Raw genomic sequence first — 16,334 nt, 5'->3', positions numbered from 1 at the left:
GAACACTAAGTAGAGAGGCCTAGATGGAAATGGTTTCTCCTGAACAAATGTCTTGAGGTTTCTGAGTTTCATGATCAAGTCACATTCTCAGCAAGAAGAATTTTAACTCACTGCCTCATTAAATGTCTACCAATAAGGACTGAATTTCTCTTTTCAGGACAATTCCTGATCAGAAGATATCCTATTTAAGGAGACTCAGAACCCTACTTTGGTCTTTGATTGCCAAGAAAAATCTTTGGCCACCAATTTATCAACTGTTAGTTAGACCAATTAATAAACTGATCATTAATTACCTGGAAACTCTTCTCTCCAGAATATTTATTCATCATATTACTTAGTGGTCCAGGAAGTATATTGGGTATGCTTGTTGTTCCCTATAATTATTTCCAAACATTTTTTTTTTCTGCCACAATTACTCCAATCCATTTTCTTTTGAAGTTCACATCATTCATTTTCATCACCCTGATTTAATCATTGCTATTGCCATGTATGGACTTCCCTAATACTCTTCACCTTTTCATAACATCTTTAGCAAATGCTTACATCTTTATTCTTGACCCCAGTTCCTACCATCATCTTTGATGATATCAATATTCACATCACATTCTTTCCCTCAAATTCTTACCTGGACTTAATCACTTAATCACTCAAATCCATTTCACTTGCATATGATGACATTCTTCCCTCATGTCAGAATTTTCTTCAAAAATAAAGGACAAACAAAAGCCTCTGTGAGTAGAAATAGGAGCTACCCCCTTGGAACTCAACTGGATCTGGTCATCTGAACAACACAGCTCCTTTATGCCCTTCCTCTTCCATTTCCTCTTTCTCTTCTTCTACATTTCCTTCCCTTCTCTTTTCTTGTAGTCCCTTTCCACTGTCCATATAAGGTATCATATCCATATATGTGGGTTCTCTATCCAAAGGAATGTAAATTTTGATTACTGTTGGGGCTTATAGGCTAGGATCTTGTTAAACTCAAATCACTCTGGCTTTCAATGATTAATCAAAAGTTGGGGCCAGGCCAAGTGCCCCTTGGTTATTGTTTGGGCCTTGATTGGCTCAGAGGAAATGTAAATAGCAATTATTTCTGTTATGGCCAGAAACCATGATGGTCTTCCTCTCCCATATTTATTTATTTATTTATTCATTGGCTAGGTGAAAGACATCATTCTCTGCCATATTTCTACCCAGTCTTAATCACTGATCAGACATTGCCTCAGTCAAATAAAGATCTGTTAAAGAACTTAACTTAAAAACACTGAGGTCTCCCATTGTACCCAGAGCTATCTGTAGTCATCCTGATCTATATTTTCCCACTGGACCCAGATGACTCTGGAAGAGACAGTGAAATTAATGGCTTTGCACAGCCCTCACTTACTTAATTCCAATTTCCTTGCATGTTCTGACATCTCCCTGATGTCATGGTGCTTTTAAAGAATAAAGGATAAACAACAACATATATAGGTATAGGTAGATGAATATTTCATCACTCCCCTATGCAGAAACCATGTCATCCTTCAATTAGATCTCATCACAGAGCAAAAAGAGCAGTAAATATAGTCTCAAGGGACATATACCATTCAATTCCAGCTCTGATGGTAGATATATAATTTGGTCAAGTGACTTAAAACATTCAGAGTCAATTCCTGCACCTTTATAATGGGAATAAGGATGCTTCCATTTCCTGTCTTACAAATTTGTTGTGAGTAAATTACTTTTTATACTTTAAAGTGGCATGGTACATACCAGGAATTCAATAAATATTTACTGACCTTAATTAATTTTAGTCTTTAAATTGGTTTTAATTTTGAAAAGTCAATGCTCTCCCCTCCATTTCTACAAAAACTATAGCAGATGATTGCTGGGGGCATAATACTTTTTGGCCAAGCTTCATGCACTTCCCCAGGGGCTACAGATAAAGAGAAGCTGAGATCATTTGTCCCTTCAGGTAGCTGGCTTAGATATAAATTAACTGACACAGACTCCCAACTCTTCAACTGTCTGACCCTGGCTGGAGCAGTGACAAGTTTCTAATCCCTGGTTTCCTGTGGACCATAGTTCATGTCCACAAGAACTGGATGTTCAACATCAATCTTTTTTTTTTTTTAATAAGACTTCAAGAAGAGAAAAAGATGTTCATAAAAGTCATATCCATAATGTTACAAATCTTAACTTATGAAAATAAGCAAGAAAGTAGAATTGGTCTTGAAAAGCTATAGAAATTAACCTCCTTTTTTTTAATCATGAAAATGACAGTGTCAAAGTGAGGGTACCGTCCATCTGCTATAGTATTCCATTATCTACCCTGTTCAGTGCTGGAAATTTCAAAAGAAAGTATAATATGCCTTCCAAAACAGACAACATAACAATATTATTGGGTTATTTGTCTTCTTAAACCAATAGTGTTGTCAGTGAAAAGTCAATTATCTGGTTTTCAGCTAATTTTGATGCCAACTGCTTACACTGAAAGAAATTTAGCTTTCTACTGTGGATTTACTATAAGTAATCACTGACATTCAACTTTTTTTCCCCAAAACACTATCTCTATGCTTACCTAAATACTGTGAGGTATAATAATATTATAACTTTAACAAATATAATGTAATCTTACTAAGGGGGTATTCCTTTCAAAAGTGTAGGTTACAATCCATCTATGTCTAATCGTTCTATGACCCTAGTCAGTCAATCAGTTGGTAAAAAATTTAAATGCCTACCATGTAATAAGCACTTTGAAAAGTGCTAGTCCAAGTCTTCACATAAATTCCTCACAGGGAATCTACCATTTATTTTAGTAATCATTTGTACAATCTCTTAGCATTATATTAATGAAAAACCCAATTTGTTTATTAGTTGTTTCTCCACTTTGACATTGTCTCAGTATGCATATATCATTGATTAAAAAAAAACACCACTGATACTTATTTTAATTTGATTTAATATAATTTCAGAATTGAATATATAATACAGTATAAATACAATCTGAATAGGAATACTGTTCAAACATTCTTCAAAACAGTTCACCTAATCCCAACTTGAATACTTCTAGCAATGGAGAAATTCACTACTATATGAGCCTCCAGTTATTAACAAGTTTTGTGTGTTTGTCAACATTTTTATGCCCAAATTAAACTAGCCCTTTTATAATGTTAGCCCATAGCCCCTAATTCTTCTTACTATGTCCAAATAGAGAGAAATTAAAAAAAAAAAAAAAAAAAAGGCTGACTTTCCTTTTTTTTTTTTTTTTTTTTTTTTCCCCCCTACTTCTGTAGTTGCTGCCCCACCTCCAAAGCAAATATTAACAACTATGGATGGGAGAAACTAAATCACTTAACAGTATCTTCCCTTAGGCGATGTTTCTTACCCTTGCTATTTTGTGCCCTATTGCTAAAGACATAGCATACAACCTCTAAACCTTCAAGTCTGAGATCTATAAAACAAAGCAGCACTAATATTTTCTCTAGAAAAGGCTAGTCAATGAATTGTCTTATTGCTTCATTCATTGTCCTTTTTAATTCTCATACTAAAACACCTTTCTCTGGCCACCACTCCCCATTGTCTACCTTAAAATGTAAGTTCCTTGAATAAATGCTTGTGACTGTATCACTTTTTGAAAGGTAGCTGGCTTTTCACAAACATAACTAGAAAAAAAAATGAAGCAGATAATGAAGTTTTAAATTAACTATAAAAATGAAGCCAAGCTAGCTAATCCTTTTATGAAATTCAAATGAGTCCCTTGAGTGAATCAGAATGGAGGTGACACAATAGGATGAAAAATTACAGACTCCAAGTGACATTCAAAAGTCAGTTCAGTGTGTAGAGGATCACAGAGGAGCTCAACTTCTGATTGGACAAGGAGAAGACTCACAGAACTTTATAAAATGAAGTGTAAAGACCAGTACAAAAGTAGGAAGGAGGAAGAACAGGCAGAAAGAACCACTACAAAGAAGGAGTTAGGACATACAGCCAAGATGGCTGCTTTAAGACACAAAGGCAACTTAGCTCTCTCTCATTTACTTCAGCAAAAAAATCTAAGAAAACAAAAATTTAAAAACTCACCTGACTTAGTCAAGAAAGCCAATGATAAAATAGGAAAATAAAAATAGGAAAGCCTTCCCCAAAACTGCACAAAAAGTAAAACAGAAAACCATGAGAAAATTTTTTTAAAAAAGAAGAGGTACCACTTGAAAAGCTGGTTCTTATCAGTGGAATAGGTTAGGTTCACAGGGCAAGATAATGAATAAAAATAGCAATCTAGTGTTTGACAAACCCAAAGATCCCAACTTTTGGGATAAGAATTCATTATTTGACAAAAACTGCTGGGAAAACTGGAAATTAGTATGGCAGAAACTAGGCATGGGCCCACATTTAACACCATATACTAAGATAAGATCAAAATGGGTCCAAGATTTAGGCATAAAGAATGAGATCATAAATAAATTAGAGAAGCATAGGATAGTTTACCTCTCAGACTTGTGGAGGAGGAAGGAGTTTGTGTCCAAAGGAGAACTAGAGATCATTATTGATCACAAAATAGAAAATTTTGATTACATCAAATTAAAAAGTTTTTCCAAAAGACATTCAGTGCTCTTGGATAGGCCGAGCAAATATAATAAAGATGACAATACTCCCCAAACTAATCTATTTATTTAGTGCTATACCAATCAGACTCCCAAGAAACTATTTTAATGACCTAGAAAAAATAACAACAAAATTCATATGGAAGAATAAAAGGTCGAGAATTGCAAGGGAACTAATGAAAAAAAACTCAGAGGAAGGTGGTCTAAGTGTACCTGATCTAAAGCTATATTATATAGCAGCAGTCACCAGAACCATTTGGTATTGGCTAAGAAATAGACCGGTAGATCAGTGGAACAGATAGATACAAAGGACAAAAAAGGGTACATCTATAGCAATCTAATCTTTGACAAACCCAAAGATACCAACATTAGGGACAAAAATTCATTATTCGGAAGAAACTGTTGGGAAAACTGGAAATTAGTATGGCAGAAATTAACTTAACACCATATACCAAGATAAGATCAAAATGGGTCCATGATTTAGGCATAAAGAGTGAGATAATAAATAGATTAGAGGAACAGAGAATAGTCTACCTCTCAGACCTGTGGAGGAGGAAGGAATTTATGACCATAGGAGAATTAGAGATCATTATTGATCACAAAATAGAAGATTTTGATTACATCAAACTAAAAAGTTTCTGTACAAACAATACTAATGCAAACAAGATTAGAAGGGAAGTAACAAATTGGGAAAATATTTTTAAAAGGAAAGGTTCTGACAAAGGTCTAATTTCCAAAATATATAGAGAACTGACCCTGATTTATAGGAAACCAAACCATTCTCCAATTGATAAATGGTCAAGGGATATGAACAGACAATTCTCAGATGATGAAATTGAAATTATTTCCACTCATATGAAAGAGTGTTCCAAATCACTACTGATCAGAGAAATGCAAATTAAGACAACTCTGAGATACCACTATACACCTGTCAGATTGGCTAAAATGACAGGAACTAATAATGATGAATGTTGGAGGGGCTGTGGGAAAACTGGGACACTGATGCATTGTTGGTGGAGTTGTGAAAGAATCTAACCATTCTGGAGAGCAATCTGGAATTATGCCCAAAAAGTTATCAAACTGTGCATACCCTTTGACCCAGCAGTGCTACTACTGGGCTTATATCCCAAGGAAATACTAAAGAAGGGAAAGGGACCTTCATGTGCCAAAATGTTTGTGGCAGCTCTTTTCATAGTGGCTAGAAGCTGGAAGATGAATGGATGTCCATCAATTGGAGAATGGTTGGATAAATTATGGTATATGAATGTTATGGAATATTATTGTTCTGTAAGAAATGACCAACAGGAGGAATACAGAGAGGCTTGGAGAGACTTACATCAACTGATACTGCGTGAAATGAGCAGAATTAGGAGATCATTATACACTTCAACAATGATACTGTATGAGGATGTATTCTGATGGAAGTGGATATTTTCAACATAGAGAAGAGCTAATCCAATACCAATTGATCAATGATGGACAGAATCAGCTACATCCATAAAAGGTACACTGGGAAATGAGTGTAAACTGTGAGCATTTTTTTTTTCATTTTTCATCCCAGATTATTTTTACCTTCCGAATACAATTCTTCCTTTGCAACAACAACAACAAAATTCGGTTCTGCACATATATATTGTACCTAGGATATACTATAAGATATTTAATATGTATGGGAATGCCTGCCATCTAGGGGAGGGGATGGAGGGAAGGAGGGGAAAAACTCGGAACAGAAGGGAGTACAAGGGATAATGTTGTAAAAAAAAAAAAATTACCTATGCATATGTACTGTCAAAAAAAAAGTTATAATTATAAAATTAATTAAAAAAAAAAAAGAAAGAAAGAAAAGCTGGTTCTTACACTTAGGAAAACCAGAGGGTAGCCTCCAGCATGATGAAAACCAGTCAGCAACATTTTTAGCCTGCAAAATCTGGAAAAAGTGACAGCAGAAGTAAACCTCAAAAAGCTACAAGGTAGTTAGAAAAATACAACATAGACACTGAGAGGGATATGAAATTATAAGAACCAAAAACTGCATTGACAAGTACTAGCATAGCAGAATTCAAAGCAGGGCATTCCCAGCCCAAAGTTTTTAATATTCTGTGTGATATCCTGAGACACAGAGTCCAGAAGAATGAACATTCTCGACCTTAAAATTCAAGGGGTCCTAACCCAAGAAGGCTGAAGTCAGTGAAGGAATTAAAATGACCCAGACTTCAATGAAGCAAGACCAACCTACTCAAAAGCACAACAGAAAGCAGAAACTGGAGCTAGCATAAAGCACTGAATCTTGAGAGTCAATAAAAGATATAAAGAACTATTAAAAAAATCTAGAGATGTCCCAAAATCTAACCTAGAAAGAGAATTTAACTCCATAGCAATTACAAGAATCTTTAGAGGCTTAAAATTAAAAAATAAAAATAAAAGATTTTTCCATAGAGCACATGAATACCTAAAAGGAAGAGTGGAAGAATTTTTTTTAATGAAATAAAAGTTCCAGCAAAAAAGTTAAAAAGAATAATAAACAGCTCATAGCAAAAGGTGATAAATATTACCAAAGAAACTAAATCCCAGAAAATTAGAATAGATTAAACAGAAGTCAATGACTCTACAAGACAGCAAGAAATATTAGAACAAAACCAAAAACTGTTAAAAATAGAAGAAAATATAAAAATAGCAACTGATCTAGAAAATAAATGAGAGTCAAAGGTTATTTAAGAAATGTTGAAGTTCCTGAAAACCATGATTAAAACAAATGTCTATCTATCTTTAAAGAAATATTAAAATTATCTAGCTATAAAACCTGAAGGCAAAGTAAAAATAGAAAAAAATATGTTAATTATCTCTTGGAAGAACTACAAAAAGAAAAATTTGAAGAACAATGGAGCCCAAATCTAGAATTTTCACATCAAAGAAAAATGCTACAAGCAGATAGAAAGAAGTCCTTCATGTTAAACACACACACACACACACACACACACACACACACACACACACACACACACACAAAATCACAGTCAGGATTATATATGAGCTGGCAGATTCTACTATAAATAAAGGTTATATAAGAATGCAATGTTATGAAAAAGTAAAAATATTCTCTAAGGAAGGATAGAAGAAATGCATTGATATAGTTAGAAGGAAGAAGGGAGAGAAACTAAAAATTTCTTAAATTGGGGACACATAAATAGTAAAATACAGGAAGGCCAGGAGGAGTAGAACTACTACACTGAAGAGCTAGATTTATTTTCTTGTTGATTCTTTAGACTTAAGAAGTTGATAGTGAAAATATTAATAATTAATATTAATAATACAGATTAAAATAAAAACTATATCATGCATACTGTTTCTTTGGGGTTATTAGATATTTATTTGCATACCTCTGGAAGGAGTTCTCAGGTATTCTCATCATTGTTAACTCAGGCAAAAAGATTTTGCCCAAACTAATCAACATAAAGTTTGCTTAATGCTACCATTGAATACCTGTCTCCTCATATTGCAAAGTAATCTAATCCAAAGAGAGAGATGGAAAATATCATCTATATCACTGAAAAAACAAAAGCATATTAACAAATAGAATTCAGTACTGTTCTATAAAATGACAAATATTAAATAAAAAAATTGGGGTGGTGATGGTAAGAATGTTTTTTTTTTTTTTTTTTTTTTTTTAATTTTTTATTTTATTTTATAATTATAACATTTTTTGACAGTACATATGCATGGGTAATTTTTTACAACATTATCCCTTGCACTTACTTCTATTCAGATTTTTTTCCCTTCCTCCCCCAACCCCCTCCCCCTGATGGCAAGCAGTCTTATATATGTTAAATATATTACAGTATAATTTAGATACAATATATGTGTGTAGAACCGAATTTTTTGTTGCACAGGAAGAATTGGATTCAGAAGGTAAAAATAACAGTTTACATTCATTTCCCAGTCCTTTTCTGGATGTAGCTGGTTCTGTCCATCATTAATCAATTGGAATTGGATTAGCTCTTCTCTATGTTGAAGAAATCCACTTCCATCAGCATACATCCTCGTACAGTATCATTGTTGAAGTGTATAATGATCTTCTGGTTCTGCTCGTTTCACTCAGCATCAGTTGATGTAAGTCTCTCCAAGCCTCTCTGTATTTCTCCTGTTGGTCATTTCTTATAGAACAGTAATATTCCATAACATTCATATACCATAGTTTACCCAACCATTCTCCAATTGATGGACATCCATTCATCTTCCAGCTTCTAGCCACTATGAAAAGGGCTGCCACAAACATTTTGGCACATACAGGACCCTTTCCCTTCTCTAGTAGTTCCTTGGGGTATAAGCCCAGTAGTAGTATGGCTGGGTCAAAGGGTATGCACATTTTGATAACTTTTTGGGCATAATTCCAGATTGCTCTCCAGAATGGTTGGATTCTTTCACAACTCCACCAACAATGCATCAGTGTTCCAGTTTTCCCACAGCCCCTCCAACATTCATCGTTATTTGTTCCTGTCATTTTAGCCAATCTGACAGGTGTGTAATGATACCTCAGAGTTGTCTTAATTTGCATTTCTCTGATCAATAGTGATTTGGAACACTCTTTCATATGAGTGGAAATAGTTTTAATTTCATCATCTGAAAATTGTTTGTTCATATCCTTTGACCATTTATCAATTGGAGAATGGCTTGATTTCTTATAAATTAAAGTCAATTCTCTGTATATTTTGGAGATGAGGCCTTTATCAGAACCTTTAACTGTAAAAATTTTTTCCCAATTTGTTACTTCCCTTCTAATCTTGTTTGCATTAGTTTTGTTTGTGCAGAAACTTTTTAATTTGGTGTAATCAAAATGTTCTATTTTGTGATCAATAATGGTCTCTAGTTCTCCCTTGGACACAAACTCCTTCCTCCTCCACAAGTCTGAGAGGTAAACCATCCCATGTTCCTCCAATTTATTTATGATTTCGTTCTTTATGCCTAAATCTTGGACCCATTTTGATCTAATCTTAGTATGTGGTGTTAAATGTGGGTCCATGCCTAGTTTCTGCCATACTAATTTCCAGTTTTCCCAGCAGTTTTTGTTAAATAATGAATTCTTATCCCAAAATTTGGGATCTTTGGGTTTGTCAAAGATTAGATTGCTATTTTTATTCACTATCTTGTCCTGTGAACCTAACCTATGCCACTGATCAACTAGTCTATTTCTTAGCCAATACCAAATGGTTTTGGTGACTGTTGCTTTATAATATAGCTTTAAATCAGGTACACTTAGACCACCTTCCTCTGACTTTTTTTTCATTAGTTCCCTTGCAATTCTCGACCTTTTATTCTTCCATATGAATTTTGTTGTTATTTTTTCTAGGTCATTAAAATAGTTTCTTGGGAGTCTGATTGGTATAGCACTAAATAAATAGATTAGTTTGGGGAGTATTGTCATCTTTATTATATTCGCTCGGCCTATCCAAGAACATTGAATGTCTTTCCAATTATTTAAATCTGACTTTATTTTTGTGGCAAGTGTTTTGTAATTTTGCTCATATAATTCCTGACTCTCCTTTGGTAGATATATTCCCAAATATTTGATACTATCGACTGTTATTTTGAATGGAATTTCTCTTTGTATCTCTTGCTGTTGGATTGTGTTGGTAATGTATAAAAATCCTGAGGATTTATGTGGATTTATTTTGTATCCTGCGACTTTGCTAAAATTCTGAATTATTTCTAATAGCTTTTTAGCAGAGTCTTTGGGGTTCTCTAAGTATACCATCATGTCATCTGCGAAAAGTGACAATTTGATTTCTTCATTTCCTACTCTAATTCCTTGGATCTCTTTCTCGGCTCTTATTGCCAAGGCTAGAGTTTCTAGTACTATATTGAATAGTAATGGTGATAGTGGGCAACCTTGTTTCACTCCTGATCTTACAGGGAAAGGTTCTAGTTTATCACCATTACATATGATGTTTACTGAAGGTTTTAAATATATGCTCCTTATTATTTTAAGGAATAGTCCATTTATTCCTATACTCTCAAGCGTTTTTAGTAGGAATGGATGTTGGATTTTATCAAATGCCTTTTCTGCATCTATTGAGATGATCATATGGTTTTTATTAATTTGATTATTAATACGGTCAATTATACTAATAGTTTTCCTAATATTAAACCATCCCTGCATTCCTGGTATAAATCCCACTTGGTCATAGTGTATTATCCTGGGGATGATTTTCTGAAGTCTATTTGCTAATATCTTATTTAAGATTTTAGCATCAATATTCATTAAGGAAATTGGTCTATAGTTTTCTTTCTCAGTTTTCGATCTACCTGGTTTAGGTATCAGTACCATGTCTGTGTCATAGAAGGAATTTGGTAGGACTCCTTCAATCCCTATTTTTTCAAATAGTTTACATAGCATTGGAGTTAGTTGTTCTTTAAATGTTTGGTAGAATTCACCTGTAAATCCATCTGGTCCTGGGGACTTTTTCTTAGGAAGTTGGTTAATAGCTTGGTCTATTTCTTTTTCTGAGATGGGACTATTTAAACTACTTACTTCTTCCTCTGTTAATCTGGGCAAGCTATATTTTTGAAGGTATTCTTCCATTTCATTTAAGTTATCGAATTTATCGGCATAAAGTTGAGCAAAGTAGCTCCTAACTATTGTTCTAATTTCCTCTTCATTAGTGGTGAGTTCACCCTTTTCATTTTCAAGACTATCAATTTGCTTTTTCTCTTTCCTTTTTTTAATCAGGTTTACTAAGGGTTTGTCTATTTTGTTGGTTTTTTCATAAAACCAACTCTTAGTTTTATTAATTAATTCAATAGTTTTTTTACTTTCAATTTTATTAATCTCACCTTTTATTTTTTGAATTTCAAGTTTTGTGTTTGTCTGGGGGTTTTTAATTTGTTCCTTTTCTAGCAATTTTAGTTGTAAACCCAATTCGTTGGCCCTCTCTTTCTCTATTTTATGCAGGTAGGCCTGTAGAGATATAAAACTTCCCCTAATTACTGCTTTGGCTGTATCCCACACATTTTGGTATGATGTCTCATTATTGTCATTTTCTTGGGTGAAGTTATTAATTATGTCTATGATTTGCTGTTTTACCCAATCATTCTTTAGTATAAGATTATTTAGTTTCCAATTATTTTTTGGTCTATTTTCCCCTGGCTTTTTATTAAATGTTATTTTGATTGCATTATGGTCTGAAAAGGATGCATTTACTATTTCTGCCTTACTGCATTTGATTTTGAGGTTTTTATGCCCTAGTATATGATCAATTTTTGTATAGGTTCCATGAACTGCTGAGAAGAAAGTATATTCCTTTCTGTCTCCATTTAGCTTTCGCCAAAGATCTATCATATCAAACTTTTCTAGTATTCTATTTACCTCTTTGACTTCTTTCTTATTTATTTTGTGGTTTGATTTATCTAATTCTGAGAGTGCAAGGTTGAGATCTCCCGCTATTATAGTTTTGCTATCTATTTCCTCTTGCAGCTCTCTTAATTTCTCTTTTAAGAATTTAGATGCTGCACCACTTGGTGCATACATGTTTAATATTGATACTGCTTCACTATTGATGCTTCCCTTTAGCAGGATATAATGCCCTTCCTTATCTCTTTTAATTAGATCAATTTTTGTTTTTGCTTGATCTGAGATGAGGATGGCTACTCCTGCTTTTTTGGTTTTGCCTGAAGCATAATAGATTCTGCTCCACCCTTTTACTTTTAGTTTGAATGTCTCATCCTGTTTCAGGTGTGTTTCCTGTAAACAACATATAGTAGGATTCTGACTTTTAATCCAGTCTGCTAACTGCTTCCTCTTTATGAGGCAGTTTGCCCCATTCACATTTATGGTTAGAAGGACTAATTCTATATTGCTTGCCATCCTATTAACCCCTGCTTATGCTTTTCCCCTTTCCTTCCCTTTTACCCTCCTATCCAGTATTAAACTGGTAAACACCACTTGCTTTTCACAGCCCTCCCTTTTTAGGATCCCTCCCCCACCTTAAAGATCCTCCCCTTATTTTACCCCTTTTCCTCGAAATTACTGTATTCCCTTCCCCTTAGCTTACTCCTTCCCTTTCACTTTTCAATGAAGTGGAAGAAGTTTCACCATAAATCGAATATGTCTATTGATACACGCTATGTTCATCTCCCTCCTTTCTTTCTCTCAGATATAATAGGTTACCTTTGCCTCTTCATGAGATGTAGTACCACCACTTTGTACTTTTTTATGATATAATCTCCTTTCCACCTCTATTTTCTAAGACAAATTGTACATATGTTCTTTACATATTTTTTTGACAGAAGTATAGTTCTCAAGATTTCTTTTTACCTTTTTTAGAAGTCTCTTGAGTTCTGTATTTGAAGATCAAACCTCTTATGTAGGTCTGGTTTTTTCATCAAAAATAGATGGAATTCATTTATTTCGTTAAATGTCCATCTTCTTCCCTGGAAAACGATGCTCATTCTTGCTGGGTAAGTTATTCTTGGCTGCATACCAAGTTCCTTAGCCTTTCGGAATATCATGTTCCAGGCCCTGCGTTCTTTTAATGTGGATGCTGCTAGATCCTGTGTTATCCTTATTGTGGATCCTCCATATCTGAATTGTTTTTTTCTAGCAGCTTCCAATATCTTTTCCTTTGTCTGATGGTTCTTGAACTTGGCCACTATATTTCTTGGCGTTTTGATTTTAGGGTCCCTTTCAGTAGGTGATCGATGAATTTTCTCAATGTCTATTTTACCCTCTGTTTCCAAAACGTCTGGGCAGTTCTCTTTGATAATTTCCTTGAAAATGGTGTCCAAGCTCTTTTTTTCCTCCCATTTTTCAGGGAGTCCGATTATTCTCAAATTGTCTCTCCTGGATCTGTTTTCCAGGTCTGTTGTCTTTCTGGTAAGGTACTTGACAGTCTTTTCAATTGTTTCATTTCTCTGGTTTTGCTTGACTCCCTCTTGGTTTCTCCTTGAGTCATTCATTTCTACTTGTTCCAGTCTAATTTTCAATGATGTATTTTCTTCACTCACTTTTTTTATATCTCTTTGTAATTGTCCGAGTTTTTATCTTCTATGGAATTTTTTTCCATTTTATCCATTTTATTTTTTAGAGAGCTGATTTCTTTTTCCAGCTCACTAATCCTGTTTTCCTTGGAGTTGTTTACCTTTTCCAGCTCACTAATCTTGTTTCTCAATGATTTGATTTCTTTATCCATTCTGTCTTTGAATGCATGGGATGACTTCTCCAGGCTCTCTTGCCAAGCTTCCCTTTCCTTTTCCCATTTCTCTTCCAGCTCTCTTGTGAGAGCCTTTTTTATTTCCTCTATGAGGTTCTTTTGTATTGAGGAGCAGCTTATATCCCTCCCAGGGGATACATCTGGGGACAGTCTGTTCCTAGTCTCCTCAGCATTTGAAGTGTGCTCCCTCTCCACACAAAAGCTGTCAATGGTTAGAGCCCTTTTGAATTTTTTATTCATTTTGTCAGAATCAAAGAAAACAAACTGACAAGAGAAGCAATTGGTCTGTTTTGCGGGGAATAGGGCTGGATGTTATTAATGGGCTTCCTCTACAGACTGGGGATAGGGCAGCAGAGAGCCACTAACAGAACAGCAATGACTGTACTGAGTCTGCGCTCTGAGGCTCCGAGAACGCACCGAGTCAGTCCAGGTGGGGGTTGGGGGTGGCCGGGCTCTGAGAGACGCTGGCTTTCTGGGGTTTTAATCTTCACCTCCGGTGTTTACACCCTCTCTGCTGCTCCTGGCTTGCTGCCAAGACGGAGCATCCACACTGGGGCAAAAGCCCTTTCGCAGAAACTGCAGAGATCACACCCCTCCCCCTCCGGTCTGAGCTGTGTGAGCTGCCTGTCTTGCTCTGGCTGTCTGCCCTCAGTCTGCGCCCAGTCTGATTGACCCTCCCCCGAACAAACACAGACCTTTTCTGGCGACTTTCAAGGATGTCTTCTCTTGGTGATAATTTGTGGATTTCTTTCTGGGTCAAGCATTAAGTCAGAGGCTTGTCATGCAGTAAGTTCTGAGAGAAAGCGAGGAGCTCAAGCAGCTGTCTGCCTCCACGCCGCCATCTTAGCCGGAAGTCAAGAATGTTTTTTAAAATATATTTTTGTGAGTGTGTCCTGAGGCAATCAGCATTAAGTGACTTGTCTAGGATCACACAGCTAGTAAATATCAAGGGAGACTGAATTTCAATTCAGGCTCTTCTGACTCCAGGGTCAGTTCTCTATCCAGTGTGCTATCTCTCTGCCCCTAAAACAGATTTTATGGATATCCATATTTATATATCAACTACGAGATCCACTTTTTCCACTTTCTTCCTCTCTCTCAGAAAGTTATTCTTTACAATAAAGTTTTTTTTGTTTGGTTGGTTTTTGGGGGGTTTTTTGGCAAGAAGAGGGAGAAAAAACATCAAAATCACTCAACACACTTTTAAAAGTCTGAAATAGAATTTCTCAACTGGGAATATCCTTCCTTTTTTTGCAAAGGATGGAGTGTAAGGGTGGAGCGGGGATGGGGGGGTTGTATATGTAGTGGAATGGAATACCAAACAGGTTTTTTGCAATTCATCTTATTATAATTTTGCAAAACTTAATTTTGATTATCTCATGGTTGTTGTTTACTTATATTGTCTTAATCATTTTGTATTACAGGTTTTTTGGTTCTACTTATTTCACTTTGCAGAAATTCCCCAAAATATGACTATGCTTTATTATGTTCATTGCTTCTTTTGGTATAGTAATATTACATTATATTCACATAGTAAATTTGCATAGCCACTGCTCAATTGATGAGCATCTCCTCTAGCATATGTTGGTATATAAAGAGCCTTTATTTTTGTCACTGACTTCTTTGGTATAAGTTCCTATTTGTGGACTCTGGAATAAATGGAAGAGAAGAGAAGTGATTAAAAAGGAAAAGAAGAAGCAAGGAAATGGTCAAGGAAATGTGTCCAAAGGTTAAAAAAAAAAAAAAAAGTTAGGTCTAGAAGGTTACACAGATCAAAAAAGTTTTCATTACATTGGGCATTTTGCTAATTCCTTTGGTTGTATTTTCATAAAGTGCATTCTCTTTGTTTTGTACATATTTGTTTTATTGATTTTTTCATAGTCACTAAACATCTACAATAAATAGTGCTAGGTCTGGGGAGAGAAAAAGATAAATAAGATCCAGAACCAGCCCTCAAAGAGCTTATGATCTAGGATTGAAGATAAAGCAAGCACAAATAATTAAAATACAAAGCAGAGTCATGAGTTTATACAAATCCTTCAAATTATTTGATTGAAAGTGAAATAAACAGAGTGACTCAAGTCCTCAGTAAGTATTCTTAATCTGTATTTGCCCCATAAGACACACAACTAATAATTAACCAGGTTTTTAAATCCTGTGGCTTTTAACAGTGAACAAAAGAATCCTTATATCATTTGTATATCTTTTCACATTTGTCAAGTCTTTTCAGTGAAAGAAAAATTGTCAAAGCTTTGCCTGAAAGAAAAGGAGTGAGGTGGGAAGAAGAGGGAATTAAAAATGTTTCATATTAATCCAACTTCATAAACAAATCATTAGTGCTTAGATAATGCTGCAAGGCATTATGTTGCTTATAATCTTAATAGACAATGAATAGTTTTGATTTTTTTTTAATTAGAAAAGAAGGGAAAATATAATTTGTTTTTCAAAAAAAAATCAGCTAATTGGAAAGCTCATTTCTAGTCTTGATGGATAAACTATAGTATTTCTAGAATTATCAAAGTGGTTCTTTTAGTTACAGGTTCCTCTGCAT

This window comes from Sminthopsis crassicaudata, chromosome 2, assembly GCF_048593235.1.
Source record: "Sminthopsis crassicaudata isolate SCR6 chromosome 2, ASM4859323v1, whole genome shotgun sequence".
NCBI lineage: Eukaryota > Metazoa > Chordata > Mammalia > Dasyuromorphia > Dasyuridae > Sminthopsis > Sminthopsis crassicaudata.
This window is presented reverse-complemented; position numbering follows the sequence as displayed.